Genomic DNA, 19,060 nt, shown 5'->3' with positions numbered 1-19,060 from the left:
GTACTTACCTTTTTTTGCCAAAGAGCAGAAACTAGATATTGTGTTCTTCATCGGTGCCACTGTCATTTAGGTCAAGTGTCAAAAACCTGCATTTATCCATGGATATCTAGAAAGGAAAAGAAAATATGGTTTATATCTGTGAAATATGAATGGCGATCACATCTCTAAGTGCGCATTTTAATGGATACATGTATAAGAATGAGTAAATTATATTATTTAATATAGTAAATTAACTAATGTATACACACACACGGGATGTACTAATAAATAATGTGTAGCATTTCTTGCCAAATTCTTTGTTAAAGGTCAGTTCTTCTAAGTAATGAGCTCACTGCTCTTTTGATCTATGGGTAGGTTTAAAAACCCTTCAGGCATGGCTTTTAGGGATAATTTGGTGTAGCAAGGAAAGCATTTATAGGTGTGAATACAAGGCTTTGGGGTTACTACAGGAGGACATATGGGACATAAGCATAACATATTGTAAATTTACAAGCGCATGATGGTACCTGCAACAGGCTCAAGATAAAAGGGAAATAAGAACTCAAACATGTTTTACAGGCTGGGTATGGTAGCCAAGGCATTCCTGAATTCCTGCATCTGTATGGGGCCTCAAATCTCTGCTGGACCACTGCTCCATGTGCTCACCATCTTTTCAGCTCATACACACCAGTGATTTGTTAACCATAATGATAGAACAAAAGTCCAAACACAGTACTCGTGCTTGTTATGTCTTTCTCCCATTGCTTATTGTGAAGACTCCAATCAACGACCACGAAGTGTTTGAACTTCCTGAAAGGACTTGCTTTACCCAAACATGACTGGATACATGGATAGACAACCTCTAGTGCTGTAACTGTGGCTAAACTATAACCCACATTATTCCAGGAAATCACTAATAGCGTCACTAGTTAAAGGGATACTGTCATGGGAAAAAATCAGTTAATAGTGCTGCTCCAGCAGAATTCTGCACTGAAATCCATTTTTCAAAAGAGCAAACAGATTTTTTTATATTCAATTTTGAAATCTGACATGGGGCTAGACATAGTCAATTTCCCAGCTGCCCCAAGTCATGTTTCCTGTTAGTTCAGTTGCAGTCTCCTTTCTCCAGCTAAGCACGAGAGAAGACTGTTGCTTTCTGATTGGTGTCTGGGGGAGGTGTGGGTGTAATTGGTATGGAACAATACATTACTATGTAAACCCCCCCCCCTCACCAAATTCACATATCCACTGAAAAATGCTCTTATTACCCACAATCCTCTTGCCATGATAATTATACCTGCAGCTACTAAATGCAGGACCTGTATGTACAAACGGAACTCTTCTATAGGATATAACACTGTTGCACGAGAGCTTGTGAAATGAAACAATACAGTCGACGTAAGGATAGACTTTCTATATTTATATTTGCACAATTTCAAAAAGAGATAAAATGACCTGCATCAATACAGCGATTTTTGCTTGCCATAAAACGTGCTATTCAATCCTAAAGAGAAGGAAAGGGGAATGCTTACCATGGCAACCTCCTGCACTACAATATCTGCTCTGCCACATCTGAGAATCAGACATCATGCATGCAGGCTGCCGTGCAGAAACGCACATTTTATTAGCTGCTATTAATACGGCTCAACTATTGCCAGGGCGATTTTGTTTTTATGAGAGGATAGCGAGGAGCAGTAATCTGCACAAAAGAGTGGTGGCTCTGCAAGCAAGCAAACCCAGCCTATCACTCATTTTAATATATATATATATATATATATATATATATATATATATATATATATATATATATATATATATATATATATATATATATATATATGCGTATGTATAGCCAGCAAAAAACAGAATTTAAAAAGTGCATTTAATTCTACTTTCCAATATACAGTCAAACATTTTCATTGATGTAATTGGTATTGAAACCAGTATATGTCTGTTCTCTGCTCTGCTGCTTCTGACCCCTGAAACAATGTAGCAAGATGACAGACATCTGTCCTGTTCCAAGTGCAGTAGCACTTAGTCTAATTACATGTCCATGGGCACCTCCCATAAGGAAAGGTGAATCATCAATGAGTCTGGCTGAATAATACCCCATAGTTCACATGAGGATATCTGGCAAATGTGCCCTGCTTACATTGCGGCAGCTGGAACTGATGGATTCAATAGCAGCAAACCTGTGGATGATTACTATGGGAAATGCTGAGGGTCTAATTACTATCCATGGATGTTTAGGTACAACACCTGCACTTATGACCTTCCACCCAAACACGAGTCTGGCCAGCCTGTCTGAAACAGCTATTGCAAGTCATTTGTAGTGTATGGATACAATGAGGTCTAACCTGTTGTCATGTACATATTACATATATAGGATGTGTTGGATTGGCTCACAGGGATACAAAGAAAACTCAAGATGTGCACCTCACCCTGATCACCCAAACCCCTACTCACCCTACCATTTGCCTTGTATGACTATACCATGGCCACTCCTCATCTCTACATAAAAACAAAGAAAAAAAATGGATGGAAGAATAGAGTAAGTATAAAAGGAGACATGATAAGGAGAATAAAAGTGAGTAATGAGAGAACTATGGTCTATGGTTTTCTGGTGGGAGCCTGGTAACCTGTCCAACATTAAATAGGGTAGTGGTATGACTGGTGCACCCAGCACCAAAATTAGTTACACTGAAATAACACATGGAGTTTTAATATAATTATCTGTACTTCCATAAATTAATTTGGATATATTCTCCAGACCTGGATATTAATTAAACAAGCATAGGTTAGGTGTAAAACCATGGTACAAATGTTATTTATTTATTTTTTAAAGGAGGCATTTAGGCATAGTTTCATTTTATGGAAGAAACCCTTTATCTGATTTTGGCCCCCCAGAATTCTAGATAGATCCCATCCATGCATTATTCTTACTAACATTCCTATTTAGAAGCAGCACTATAGAAATCCAGTAGGGCGAGGGCCAGAAGAGTACAACTCTGGGCCCAGACAAACTTTAGGAAGGCATATTGATGACTTTACAAAGGGAATTCTATTGTGAGCATGAAAGGAACCGAAGAGGCTGTAGATGACCTTCTACTATCAGAGTCTATTTGCAACTGAACACAAGGCACAGAAGAAGTTGCAGCTTCTGGATAAGGCTTTTAAGTCTGCTGGCAAACTTCTCTTTAAACGGTACTGAGCAAAGGCTTTCAGTCTATTTAGGTTTCTACTTTGAACCAGAGATTTCAACAGTTCTTTTTTTTGTTTTCCCACCAAGAAAAACGCCAGAAGCAATTTTCCCTTGCGCTTCACTCTCCCAGTCAGAGGGCAGTTCTCTTCTGAGTGAGACATGACATGAAACGGGGGCTACAAACAGAAATGCTCCAGTCAGCCAGCTGTAAGCGCAGGACGCGGAATATCACTACTTTTGTGCCACACATACATTGGCACACACTAACTGATTAATAAAGAGCCAAGCTGCATTTTGTATATATTCTAATAATATTAATAAACAGAGGGGTTTGGTTCTAAATTGCATATTTTTTTTAATTAAAACGAATTGCTTATGGGATGCTACTGGTAAATGCACTAGCGCCATTAAGCACCTACTGTAAATAAGCCCCAATGGTCTTGTCACCTAGATATAAAAAGATGTATAAAAGATGTATAATAAAAGGCATTTTCAAATTAAACATGAAATCCAAATTCATTTTTTTTATTAAAGCATTCATAGCTGTGGTAAATTCATTCAAAAATCTCAAATATTGCCTGTCCCTCCTCTATGCCTTAAGCATAGAGACGGAGCAGGCGATTACTTTCACTTTTCATTCAGCACTTACTAGTGTCACTGCAATCCGCACATCCCCTGGCTCTCATCCCCATTTAATTGTGTAACCAGTGCATAGGAATAAACATTTGTGCACCCATTCTGGTGCACAAACAAGATTTGAGAGGATGCAAGTCTTGCCTTAACTCACGAGAATTACCGAAGCACCGGTCTCATTATGAAGACTACCAAAGCGGCTGAAGATGGCGCCTATGAACTCCGATGTCTGCATCTGCACCGAAGGGTTGGTAAAACGTTAGGGGCATTTGGCCGGGGTAACACTTAAACTGGGGGGAGGAGGGGGGTCTATGTAGGGTAGGGGGGTCTATGTAGGGTAGGGGGGTAGGGTTTTTTTAGGTTTAGGGTTGAATTCTGCTTTAAACATTAGGTGATGTATTTCAGCATTAATTGGTAGGCCTTAGTTTTTAACTCGCTAATTTGAACAGGGTATCCAGTGGAATGGACCGTCCTAGCACTACAGAATAATAACCCAAGATGAGGAGCAACCAGAGGGTCAGAGCTGTGGGTGTTAATAAAGGCGAATTCCCTGGGCCCAGAATACGGTGAAGAAAAGCAGATATACATAAGAAGAAGAATAGAGAATATAGCAGGCAACTTTAGTTCAGGGCAACCCAAGCTGTGGCCCTTTAATTCCCACAATAAAAAGAACTTCTTACAAAATAGGAGACAAAGAAACAAAAATAAGCCCTCAGAGAAGCCTACAAGCCATACAGAAATAAATAAGTACTCTAGTGTATGAGATCTACATAATCAGGCAGGGAAATTACTGGTTGGGGAACCTTTAACAGGCAGGCTGTCGATCAGGCACTCATCTATCCACAAACGTTTGCAGGAGACCTAAAAAAACACATTCAGCTACACATTAAATTGCCTTTCTTAAGAGAGAGAGAGTGACTCACTATTGCATTGTACAATCCGTGGGCATGTCATGTTCATCTTATGCTACACAAAAACAAGGGACAAATAAACACAGACCGACATGGAGAAAGGACAGCTTGAAACAATAAACTACAACTCCCATTATACCCAACAACAGCTCCATGTTTGCCCTCTAGTTGCCCATCACTAAGATGAATACAGACACTGCACACAAACACCTTCTGCATAATTTTCATTATCCAGTAGTAGCTTTGTTTCTTAGGCAGCTTTAAAGGACAACAAATGAATGGAAAAAAACTAATTTGTCTTTGTGCATATGGCTGCTGAGTAGTTTCTGATTTACAGCAGTCTCATAATCTCTTCCATTAACTACTGATGTGCAGAGCCATGTGGTCAATTGCCACCTAACTATTTACTAGTGAGTCATCCATCAAGCAAGTCAGGAAATAGTGAACACTAACTTTCCATACAAAGACATGAAAAACAATGACTGGGCACCAAAATGAATTGATGCATTCATTGGATTTTGCACGGCTTTCTAAAGACAAAAATCTGATACAGTATCCCCTCAATGGGATGATCAGCCTTCCTGATTAATAGAAAGATACCAATTAAATAACTTGCAAAAGTGCCCATCAACTTCCAGGTTAGAAATATAATAATACCATCTACTAAACAATGTATTCACAGCCTCATCCTATCCTGCCAAGACTACTAAAGCCTACTACTAATAGCTACTCAACTTAATTCTCGACTTTCCGTCAGCCTATCTTAAGCTCTACTGCTAGAATCCTTGTACTCTCACCAAAGAGACTGCTCATCTGCTCTTCAAACCTTTATTAGAGCTCTTCTATTACCAAAGAACAACTTAAAACATCTTTTTTTTTAAAGATACCACATAAACATGTCACTCCACTACCATCTTCTGCCTTAAAGGAACAGTAACATCAAAAAATTGAAGTGTTATAAAGTAATACAAATCTAATGTAGTGTTGCCCTGCACTGGAAAAACTGGTGTGTTTGCTTCAGAAACACTACTACTGTTTATATAAATAAGCTGCTGTGGAGGGGGCGGAGGTAACCGGGAGACAAGACAGAGGTGTTTTAAACTAGCTCCTCACAGCGCGGGGAGGTCAACGGCTTTAAATATGCAATACTGGAACGAATTGCCACCCAAGTGCTTCCATAAGTGGCTGAGGGCAAGAGGTAACGAAAACTATGGCTCCCAAAGTGAAGAAGTCGACAGCAAGTGACTTACGTTTTCTTTTCCAGCATAGTCAGAAAGACCTAGATGGCACCCAGTCCGGGGAACAAACGGAAGGAGAGGAAGCCGAGGCATGCCAAAACTACAAAAGATGTAGCGGCTGAAATTGCCTCTCTCGGCTTGGGTGTGGATGACTTGGAGCAACATGTGGATGGCATTGTGGATTACATCAACTAAGTCGCCAACGACATAACCACCATTCACTCTCAACTTGAGCACATCCAATATGATCAGGAAGATGCCGAAAACCACTCTCGTAGAAATAACATCCGCCAACGAGGAATCCCTGAAATGGTGACTGACCTCACTACTCTCCTTACTGACATGTTTCAAGAGCTTTTGCTGGACACATCACCAGAGCTGCTGGAAATGGATAGAGTTCAGAGCGCTGCGGCCCAAGCCAGGGCCTGAAGAAAAACCGAGAGACGTCATAGTTCGATGCACTACTATAAAACGATAGTGGACATAATGGCGGCAGTGAGACCATTGGAAGAACTAGAGGTGGAAGGCAACAAAATCGCCCTATTCCCAGATATGGCTCCTGCGACTCTAGCTAGACGCAGAGAATTTACAGAACTTCTCCGCCAGCACAAGATCATATATCACTGGGGACATCCATTCTCACTCCCGGCACCTCACCAGGGACGTACCCACACCATTAGAAGCCTGCAAGAACAGGAAAAACTCCTACAAGCCTTACACCTTCCAAACGACTTACCAACTCCTCCAAGACTCAACCGTCTGAAGCCTCCTAAACCACGGCAGAGAGCTGAGTAAGCCTCCTATACCCACTTGAAAGTAAAGATGCTATGCAGGAAGAATGAGATAATGCTTTACTAAATAACATTCAGGGAAAGTCACTATATCTTTTGGAATGACTTTTCCCACCACAAATGTTAAACTTATTTATAGTCTATGACTTTCAGCCCACCTCCCTCAAAGTAATTTTCTAACAAGGCCTTGCCTAATACAATACACTTTCGGTATTTGGATATTCTCCTAACGCTGGGAGCAGGTGGAATACTTTAGTCACCCGGACAGACTCCGAGACACCATCACCCCCCAAAAGCCTCAATGTCTTTTGACGGATTTTTCAGAGGCATTACAGTTTACCGACTCACCCATTCAAAGAACTTTTTTGGTCTGGGAAGTCACCAAGTTGGTCTTAAGTGTTTTTTAATTTTTACTTTGATTTGTACTTGTTTACTTAATTCATTTACCAGTGTTGTTTTAAAGCTATATTTCTGTTCTCTTAAAACTTTACTTTTTATCTACAATTTTTGCCCTTTTCTTATTTTTTCTTATTCTCCTACACTGTCTCTAGTCTAGAACCTAATTTTTCATCTCCCCCCTCCCCCTCCCCCACCCCCACCCCAATAGGACTCTTGCCATCTGGAGGCTCCAGCCATGATACAAGCTTATCAGAACCTGACATTTGCCCACGAAATTCCGCACCCACATTGCCGGACCTTAAAATTGCTACTCTAAATTGCAAAGGCTTAAACACGCTGGTCAAATGGTGAATGGCATGCCATGATTTATTAGAAACAGGGGCACAAATCCTAATTCTCACAGAAACTTACCTGGTTCGTAATAGGACACCTAATTATTGGCACAGGAATATTGATGTCATTTTTTTTCTTCTCAGCCAAAAACATAACTATGAGTTTGAGTCCTACTCCATAAACGCTGCCCATTTGAAATTACGGAATGCCATTCAGTTACTGAGGGCCGGATACTTATATTGGTGGGCAATATCAATAATATGACACTCACACTAGTAGCCATATATGCCCCTAACAACCGACAATCAGAATTCTTTAGCACTTTGGACAATCTCATTGATAAACATAGGCAAGGCGAGCTTGTTGTGGCTGGAGACTTCAATTCAGTACTTATACCCAGACTAGATAAATCGAAAACTCCAACAAATAATCCCACACCTAAGGCAACCAAAAGCCTTTGTGACTTGACCAAAGCCCAGACACTCCTGGATACCTGGAGAGTCTTATATCCTGACACCAAGGATTACACCTTCTATTCAAACCTCCATAATTCCTACAGCAGAATAGATCTTATTGTGGCTTCTAGCTCACTTATAGATACATTGATAAAAACTGAAATCATACCGTGCTTTCTGCCTTCTATGTTAATATCTCAAAACCAAGAGGGGAGTGGAAATTAAATGAACACCTGTTAAATAATACTGAGGTTATCCAGGAACTGACTCAGGCTATCCCACAATATTTTTCTGAAAATGGTAATGGGGAAGTGACCAAAGAGATAGTCTGGGCTGCTCACAAGACGGTTAATAGGGGGATACTCGTAAAACATGCCTCCCACCTACCCAAACTGAGAGAAGCTAAAATCAAACAACTTATGACAGAAATGAATCAACTAGATTCTTCTCACAAAACAAATCAAGATTCCCTTACGCTAGAGACAGTTTCAAAAAAAGGAGAGCTTAAGCAAATTCTGATAGATAAAGCCGAGAAAACTTTAAAATACACAAAATGCATGTTCTATGAGAAAGGGAACAAAGCAGATTCTTTGTTAGCCAAACTCCTGACCAAAAATCCCCAACACCATTAATCAGGTCAAAAAGGGAAAATATACCATAAAACAGATGATATACTGAAGGAATTTGCACATTATTATTCAAAACTCTATGTAGGGAACAAAACACCTAGGAAAGAAGGAAATATAGATGCCATAAGAGTCTACTTAGACCAATGTAATTTACCAAAATTATCTACTGACGACTCTCAAAAACGCCAAACTGATATTACGGGAGATGAAATAACTGAAGTTATCAAACAGAGTAAATCGAGGAAAGCCCCGGGCACAGACGGCTTCTCCATGCTTTATTATAAAAAAAATTATAAAGGAATTACTCCCACATATGCTATCCTTATTTAATAACCTACTTCATAACAAAGGCCATCTCCCTCCAGATATGCTTAGAGCCAATATAACGGTTCTTCCAAAGTATCCAAAAGACCCAATGCTCTGCCAAAATTATTGCCCGATATCGCTCATTAACAATGTCAAACTATACGCCAAAATCTTGGCCAACAGGCTAGCAAGAGTCCTGCCAATGCTAATTCACCCAGAACAGGTGGGGTTTGTATCAGGTGGGGTTTGTATCAGGTAGAGATGCAGCGGATAACATCAGAAGGATGGCACATGTACTCCACCATGTCGAGAGCCTTCATATCCCCAGTATATTTGTCACTAGATGCAGAAAAGGCCTGCGACATGGTGGACTGGACTTTCTTGAGAGCTGCCTTAAGGTGGCCATACACAGGCCGATAAAAACTGCCGACAGACCGAGTCGGCATCTTATTGGCCCGTGTATGGGGGCCCCCGACGGGCTTTCCCGATCGAGATCTGGCCAAAAGTCGGCCAGATCTCGATCGGTTGAGATTAAAAATCCCGTCGGATCGCGGCCGCATCTGTTCGTTGATGCGGTCCCGCGATCCGACCACCCGTTTGCGAACGCTAGGATCCCTAGGGCCCACGATCGGATCAGCCCGATATTGCCCACCTCAAGGTGGGCATAAAGGAAGGAGATCCGTTCGTTTGGCGGCATTGCCAAACGAGCGGATCTATCCACGTATGGCCACCTTTAGATGCAGTAGGCTGTACCACTCTATTCAGGGAAGCAATTATGTCCTTGTATAAATGTCCTACGGACAGGCTTTGCAATGTGGGGCACTATTCAGAATCCTTTGCAATTCGGAATGGGACGAGACAGGGGTGCCCATTGCCCCCTCTTCTTTTCACCCTATGCATGGAACCCCTGGCCCAAAAAATCTGACTTAATCCTGATATTTCAGGAATTACCATAGGTAAGGATTCCTATAAAAGTGCTCTCTTCACGGATGATACATTACTTTCCCTTACTTGCCCACAAACCTCTCTGCCTAACCTATTTAATGAAATCAATAAATACGCTGCATTCTCGGTATTTAAAGTTAACAATACAAAATCTTTGTCAAAATTGGCTATATCCTTAACTAAGCCTGCTCAGAAGCTTTTGGAATTAAACTTCTCATTTAAATGGCAGGAAAAAACGCTAAAATACTAAGGGATCCTTTTAACTCCAAAATTAGCAGATCTATACTCCCGATGGTTAAACAACTCACCTCAACACTTCATTACTGGCATAAAAAAACAGATCTCATGGTTAGGAAGGCTACATTCTATAAAAATGGGAATATTACCCAGGATTCTAAGTATAGGAGAAGGAAGAGCAACTCCAGCAGTATTACTGCAAACAACTTTTTATTCCAGGCAGTGGTAAACACAACATGTTTAGGGTTCAATACCCTTTATCAAGTGTATCAGGATCCTATACCTATTTTGCACGCTCCCTATACCAATAAATACTGTGGATATAGATAGGCTACAAAATTAAATGTTTAGATTTTTCTGGAATAATAAGCATCCTAGGGTAGCCAAAAAGATTCTTATGCAATCTATTCCACAGGGGGGACTCAATTTTCCCAGTATATTTGTCACTAGATGCAGAAAAGGCCTGCGACATGGTGGACTGGACTTTCTTGAGAGCTGCCTTAAGGTGGCCATACACAGGCCGATAAAAACTGCCGACAGACCGAGTCGGCATCTTATTGGCCCGTGTATGGGGGCCCCCGACGGGCTTTCCCGATCGAGATCTGGCCAAAAGTCTGCCAGATCTCGATCGGTTGAGATTAAAAATCCCGTCGGATCGCGGCCGCATCTGTTCGTTGATGCGGTCCCGCGATCCGACCACCCGTTTGCGAACGCTAGGATCCCTAGGGCCCACGATCGGATCAGCCCGATATTGCCCACCTCAAGGTGGGCATAAAGGAAGGAGATCCGTTCGTTTGGCGACATTGCCAAACGAGCGGATCTATCCACGTATGGCCACCTTTAGATGCAGTAGGCTTTTTAGGGTAGCCAAAAAGATTCTTATGCAATCTATTCCACAGGGGGGACTCAATTTTCCCAATCTCCATCATTAATGGAAAGCAGCCCACCTGTCTCAAATGGTCAAGAGCCACTGTCCACCAGATACTCCCTAGAAGCCCAACTGTTAACACCATTATCTCCTAGAACCTTCTTATGGTCTGGTCTGCACGAGAAGCTAGACTTCGTTATCACTTTTGAATCCGATACTGAAACACACCATTAATCTCTGGGATAAGATGAAACTCAAGTATAAAGATGTAATCTGCTCAAATCCATCTCCATTTACCCCACTATTTCATAACCCAGCCTTTCCTCCAGGCCAAAAAAAAAAGTATAGTGGGCGTTTAGTCTTGGCTTGCCGATCTTCTCCCAAATCCTATGACGTTATTTTGGGGGATTCAGATTCTCCAATTATAATGCCAACCAAAAAACAAAACAAAACTCTTATTTTACCAATCATTACTAAGTATTTATAAATTACCAACATACACATATACAAAACATTTTAAAAAAAATTATAGAAAAAGATTTTATTACATAACCAATGCTTTGACCACCGTTTTTTTTTTGGGGGGGGGGATGTGTTGGGTATTATGTAATTAAATGCATACACACACACACAAATGTTATATACAAAATATATTCGATATACTAAAACAATCTAAAACTTCAACAAAATGACAGTATATCATGTAAGGCACCTTATGACACTCATTTGGAAGCGGAATACAGTGCATTCACAGGTTTAGCTTACGGTAAATTACAATAAAGTACTTTGCATCCAAATTATGAAAGAGCAGACACACAGAGCAGCAAGCTAATATGTATTGAAAATCACTCAGAGTAACTGATTGGTGTACAAGCAATGTATGCAATTGTCTTAGCAATACCTTATATTCAGGTGCTTTTTATGCTGTATCCCTGTTCCTGCACAATGTAGCTATAACACATTCAGCCAGGGTGGGTTGTCAAATTTAAGATTAAGCCATTAACCGGATCCAAAGCTAAAATTGCAATGTTGATATAGATTTTAAAAATGTGATAAACAAAATATTCAGAAATTTGCAATTGGTTTTAATTTTTTTTTTTTGATTATTTGTGTTTTTTGAGTTATTTAGCTTTTTATTCAGCAGCTCTCCAGTTTGCAATTTCAGCAATATGGTTGCTAGGGTTAGCCTAGTAACCATGCACTGATATGAATTAGAGGCAGGAATAAGAATAGGAGAAAATCTAAATAGAAAGATAAGCAATTAAAAGTAGCAATACATTTGTAGCCTTACAGATCAATTGTTTTTAAGATGTGGTCATTTAACAACTAGAAAGAGTCAGAAGGGGGCGAAATTTTTTAAAAAAAACTATAAAAAAATAATAATGAAAACTGAAAAGCAGCTAAGAAAAGGCCATTTGTGAACATACTTACAAGTTAAATTAAAGGTGATCCACCCCAACCCAACACTATTTATTTATATCTTATAAGAACTCTATACACAACCGCAATAAACATCCTGTCTGCAAAATATATATCCTTAAAGGGGAACTATCATGAAAATTAAAATTTAATATAAGCTTCATCATATTAAAATTAGAAATTTTCTAAAAAAAATCTATTAGAAAATTCTAAATTGTTTCTGAAATATTCAAGTTAGTCTTCACTGTCCCTCTTAGCATCTGTTTCTCTTCAGTCTCTCTTTGTGCAGCAGTTGAGAGTCTGATTTTGAATGACAGTTAAATCCAATACATCTTTTAGGGGAGGCTCCTTTTGCCTAGAAGATGTATTAGGACTCATTCTATTAAACTCACCAGCAATGTTGTCTCTATACATGCAGAATATGTTAATTGAGTGAGCTCTAGTACATGCTAGGAAAGAAAGCCCCCTCTGATTTAAAACTTTAACTCCATGCTTTTATAGTGTCATGGAAGGCTTTGGTGACTACAGTTCGTATAATTCATTTAGAATTACTTTGGCCAAATCTCTACTTATTTCAAAAGGGTTATGAGGTTTCCATACTCATACTACGCTATTGCCCTACAACATTGCTTTCAAAGTTCTTCCACGTTGTGGGCTACTAATGTGATCGATATGTTCAAGGGCCAGAATTATATTAAATATTTGAAGTCATAAAAAGAAGTCAGTAGTGTCTGTGTAGAGACTGAAGGCCATAAAAATGTCTAGGAGGGCCCCCAGTTGCACTGCCTTGCTTTATTTAGGAGAAGGCTAGAACACCATAACACAAGAAAAAAATACAAAAGAGAAATGATAAATGAAGTTACAGAGGACTAACACAGCAACTATTAGGTAGCTTCTACAACTTAGATACTGGAAAGCTAATAACATACAGTAAAAACTGAGTTTTTGGGGAGATCAATCTTTGTAAACCCAATGGGAAATATAAATGAATGGTAAATGTTTACACAAACAGTTACAGCCATTGTTTGCTGTCCTATATATTTGTAGGAAAGAGTCCTGAATGGCATAAACTATTCTGTAAGGGGTGATGTCAAATCTTTGCCTTTAAAAATAAAAATAGTAACATTAAAGAAATAAAAGTGCATTCGAGTAATATATAATGTACTATTGCCCTGCACTGGTAAAACGTATGTGTCTGCTTCAGAAAGACAATTATAGTTTATATAAATAAGCTGCCGTGTAACCAGGGGCAGCAATTCAAAGGAGAAAAGGCTCAGGTTACACAGCAGAAACCAGATAAACTGCGCAGAATACAATGGTATTTTACTGAGCTTATGTGGTATCTGCTATATAACCTGTGCCTTTTCTCCTTTTTTCCAGGTTGAATGGCTGTCACTGTGGCTACACATCAGCTGGTTTATACAGGTATAAACTATAGTTGTGTTTCTGAAGCAAACACATAACTTTTAGCAGTGCAGGACAGCACTACATTGTGTTACTGTTACTTTAATAATAATGCTAAGTATTTCACAACTGGACTGGACTTTAGATGTGTACGCTTACATACAGACATTTCCCATTTGTCTTTATAATATGAATTATACCTAAAATCTGATTATCTCATTGTGGAACACAACATTAATGCAGGAGGAATAATAGACATTAATCTCGTTTTTTTTTAACTTGACAGCTGAAAAAACAGACTCATTGCAGTAAAATGAAATATTAAAAAGCTATGTCAAGAAACCTACAATCCATTTTTTCATCGCAAATATAATTTTATTAAATCGGCCTGAGCCGAGCAGTTCTAGGGAGTCTAGAGCATCCACAAAGAGGATGACTTGTGTGATATATAAAAGACAAGCCCATAAGACATTGTACATGTTGGCAATGCACACAGGTAGCCCAATGCTCAGAGTTAACTGCCAGTCCCAGGAGCCACAAGCTGTGTTTAACCCTGGCTCCCAGCCTTCTTCATATCACTTGTTGAACCCTACACTTATTGTAAATGGGTCTATGCCAACTTTATTATGAGGTTAAAGTGGATTGTAGCTTCAAGTTAAACTATTAATTATCCTTAGAACACACTGCTATATTGCTAATTATGAGTGCAAGCCAATTTAGATGCAGCCCACCCATGCAGCCATAATTCACTTGTACTGACCTAGGGTAAATATGCACCAGTATTTTGCCCCTAGAAATTACAGGAGGTGGAGGGCCTCAGCCGTGGTATCGGAAAGATATGGGATGTCTATAACGGGGGACCAAGTGGGGCTAAGGTAGTAATTCTGGCTGCCATGTGCCAAGTGCTGTTAGTGTGTGGTTTTACTTCCTATCTCGTAATTTGCGTCTTACCCAGGTAGCCAGGTAGAGGAGGGCCCATCTACCTTCAAGCCTTCTGCTCACTACATAGACATTATATGCCCCCCCATATAATAAGGTCATGCAATGTAACCATCTCCTATGCAGTCCTAGTTAATTTGTTGTACCATTACAACTCCCAGAATCCTTAGTTTGCCCCGGGGGTGCCAAGCAAGCTGTCCTAGATATTTCTATACTAGGAAACACACAAAATAAGTTCACATAAGTGAAAAGAAGAGATTTCCAACAAAATATTGGTCAGTTCATATTAATGGCTACAAGCAATTTTTAATTTACAAAAAAAAAAAAACATGTGCAGAGTTAGAATATAGTACAACGTAAATACCAGTTGCTCACTTTCAACCACAGATTTTGGACAGGTATAATAAACTCAGGCCTTAATCAACAAGGCAGCACTTCATTTATATGAAAAAAGGGTGTTCTGTGTATGCAAATCATGGTCTTGTGTTTTAATGAATATATGAGAATACAGATGCATCAACCTAGGAGTAAGGCACATTTACCTATATAAATGATAGGAAATAGAAGCAGTTACAATATAAAAGTTCATGACTTTATTTGAAGGGATCAGCATATAATACACAAGAGCCATTCATATCCCGTAAATTATATTCTTATAAACGGTGCTTAGTGATGTCATGAATTATAATCGTGCTTAGTGATGTCATTTCTGTCACATGACTCACTGAAACTTGTGCATTATAATAAATAAAGTACCCTATTGTAAAATCTAAGGATAGAATACACAAGAGCCATGAATATCCTGTAAATTATATCCTTATAAACGGTGCTTAGAGATGTCATCAGTTATAGTTGTGCTTAGTGATGTCATTTCTGTCACCTGATCACTGAAACTTGTGTATTATAATAAATAAAGTACCCTTGTTGCAAAATATGAGCATATTAGAAGTCACCTTGGAGTTCAATGACCTGTATAAAAACGCTCTGTCTTCTGCGTCTCACTTTTATATGTTCATTGAACTCCTTAGTAACTTATAATAACCTTATATTTTACAAGATTTATTCACTATATAATTACAGCTTTGTAATTTTAACGAGTCTTTCAGAAAGGTTCAGTGGTACTGCCATAAACCTAGTGAGACTACTGACCATAACAAAATTTTCATAAACATTTATTAAAACTATTTATCAGTCAGTGCCATATTGGGTGCCCTATACCACATTCCCAGGAGTTACAGGGTCTTTTAACCATAAAGTTACTTCCATAACCCATAAAGCATAACAGGGCATAAATATCCCCAATAACAGAAAATATATTTCTATAGGAGTAATTGTCATTTCTTGTAGTAAATTCTCCCTAAAATATTCATAATGGCACCCTTTCAAAGCCTTATGAGAATAAAGAAAATAATGAACGCATATCATGTTTTAAATTAGGATGCACTCTCTATATACTATAGTGCTATACAGGGTGATATCAGTGCTTGGCCTATAATTTTGATAATGGATGCCCAACACGTATGTAGGCGAATTCCCCCTTAATTTAAAAAACTTAAAAGAATAGTTTCCTAATAAGATTTGATATTGCCTTTATTTTTTGGACATTTGGTTCCATCAACTTCCTTTATTCTGTAGTTCTCCATCACTGCATTTTAAACAAAGCTATCTGGTTGCTATGGTTAAAGCCCCTAAAAACAACAATAATTATAAAGGGATGCAGAACATAATGAAAAAACCCCAACCGCCACACATCGTTTTGACATAAAACATCAGAAAAAAAGCAGGGTTATATAATGGACTGCTAAATGCACCATGTACCGAGCATCATAAAAGCATAAACACATATAGAAAAGCAACATCGAGAATTTCAGTGATGGTTGCAGAGGACACAGAACTAAGTAACCAATTAACATATTCCAGTTCTGGGGTAAATAGGAACAGAAAAGTATCTACAAGACAAAAAAAATAACTTTTGGGTTTCCTCTACTACAACATCCACAGTTGCTCAACACATAGGGGCTGCTGAGTGTTAATGTGAATTGATGTTCAACAACAACTTGACGAAGTTAGGTACCCAATGATTACGACTCACAATTAACATACATTAACCCCACAGACAACTATAGTTACAACGCACCACACTCACTACAAACCTTTAATTATATTGTTACATTATAAAATGGAAATTTTCAGACTGAGAATGGCAGAGTAGTTATTCTTGCAGATATAATATCATCATCCTCATCATTTATTTATATAGCGCCGACAAGTTAAGGAGTGCTTTACCGGAGTTTATAACAAATGGGGAATAAATGGTGAATAACAAACCAAGATTTACAGAGTAAAACAGGATTAGAGGACTCTGCACGCAATAGTTTACAAACTAAAGGTTAGGTTACAATTGAGACATTAGAATTTTAGAAACAATTTTGTGATATTGAATACAGCAATGATTGATTAATTAATATAATAGATTCAAAAAGGCTGGATGCCTTTTCAGCGAGTAAAGAAACACAAGGTTGCTGGCATTAATGCCATCATTTACTAATAGTGGGCAAACCTGTACAAGTATAGTAGCCAAGCAGCTTGTAAGCCTTTCTGATAGGCAGCCATAAGTTATTTAATCGGCTAGTTATGAATCTTTATTTAACGCTAACATATTCTGGCAAGCTTTACAGAAATTATATATCAATCACATCAACCCATGCCCTAGTGAAGATTACAATTTAAGTCTCACACACACTATAAGCAATTTTATCAGAAAGCAGTTAACCTGCCTCTATGTTTTTGGAGTGTGGGAAGAGGAGGAAAACCCACGCAGACATGGGAAGATCATACAAACTCATGTTAGTGGCTGGAATCAACACTTCTGTATTCATACAATTTCCTATAATTAGCGTTATTAAGCATTGAGTGCACAATAAGAAAAGCTTACAACTTGAACACAAATAAAACACATTAAGAAGATAAAAGAGTGCTGAAAAGCTACATAATGAATGAGAACAGAGGTTTCACCAAAAGCATGCTCGTTACTGCTTCACGATGAAGAATGGAATACTTCAAAACATGCAAACCTTTAACAAGCTTGAGATGAATCACTTTTAATCAGCCCAGAATCAAGATTATGATTTACTCAAACAACTAAACCCTCTGCTGCAAATAATGTAATTTCTTTTCAAAAAGAAAATATGGGAAAAACAACCACTGAATTGCTGGGATTTGCAGAGGTACAGCTCCATTATTAGTCTTTGGCTGATGAAGAAGAAGGTAGTCGTTGAACACAAACTTAATAGCTAACCAATACTGAGCAATGCTGAAGGATAAAGTATGTTGCCATACAAGTAACATCATATATTAGTGGGACTCTAGCAGATGTACAGCTCCCAACACCCCTTGAATAGCCAAGCAGGTACAGAATTCTAGGAGATGAAGTTCCTAAAATGCTACAGCGAAACCTATTGCCTGTGGTTACGTGAATAATGTATGTATGTATATATATATATATATATATATATATATATATATATATATAAAGAAACAGATCACACACAGCCATACTATAAAAAGGTTGCACACAATTACTCAGGGAGACCTGAAGTGCTCTAGATTTCATTCAATGACAAATCCCTGGATCCCATTGACTGGCAAAGTCAGGGAATGATGGTATCTGTAGCTCAGAATCATATAGAAGGCTATAGTTTGTTAGACGTGTTGCAGGGGGTTCACAAAAGAGTACATAGAGCCAAGCTGACAGATAGCAACAGTTGTGCACAATAGTTGGGAGTACTGCAGTGCTGCTACCCCTACTTCACACCATCAAATCTAATTTTCCTACAGCACAAGGTTGCCTTTAAACAGAAGGTGCCCAACATGCTGCTGGAGACTACAACTCAACACAATCCATAATAATGCTGGTGAACGCTGGGATGTAACATTCACAACTGCTGGACATTCAGTTAGTCCTGCACCAAACATGTTGTTAGCATATGAGGTCAGTAAATACACATATCAATCCATGCAATTTCTCTAACAGGGGTTCCCAAACTGTGTACATGACTATTTGCCCATAATTAAGATCACGTGGCTCCCTTGTTTGCTATACAAGCTTAGGTTGCGCCCCCACTCACTCTCACACAGGCTCTCCCCTAGCAAGAATTCATTCTGGGCCACAAGTTTGCACCCCCATCCTAAGGTCAAGTCAATGTAGCACACCCACCTCTATACTTACATCTTTGCCAAGCTCCACTCTCACTCACCACAGTGGCTACTCATTTATGTGACCCTTACTCTGCCATAGGCTGCTAGCCTGTTATACCTCACTGTCACTGACTCTTCGTTTTTACTTGGACTGTTGATCTGTAGCATCATTCCC

At 39.0% G+C, this 19,060-nt stretch overlaps 1 protein-coding gene across 2 annotated transcripts in view; it reads right to left on the bottom strand.

Annotated features, from left to right (window-relative positions):
• Positions 1-19,060, bottom strand: part of mbd5.L (methyl-CpG binding domain protein 5 L homeolog) — a 49,844-nt gene that overhangs the window by 29,904 nt on the left and 880 nt on the right. For both annotated transcript variants that reach the window (XM_018235754.2, XM_041576799.1), the window contains exon 2: positions 9-106. The gene's annotated coding sequence lies outside the window, so the exon portion shown is untranslated. The remainder of the gene's footprint in view (positions 1-8; positions 107-19,060) is intronic.

The sequence above is a fragment of the Xenopus laevis genome, chromosome 9_10L, assembly GCF_017654675.1.
Source record: "Xenopus laevis strain J_2021 chromosome 9_10L, Xenopus_laevis_v10.1, whole genome shotgun sequence".
Taxonomy (NCBI): Eukaryota; Metazoa; Chordata; class Amphibia; order Anura; family Pipidae; genus Xenopus; species Xenopus laevis.
The sequence above is the reverse complement of the archived record's forward strand: the minus strand, read 5'-3'. Positions and strand labels throughout refer to the sequence as shown.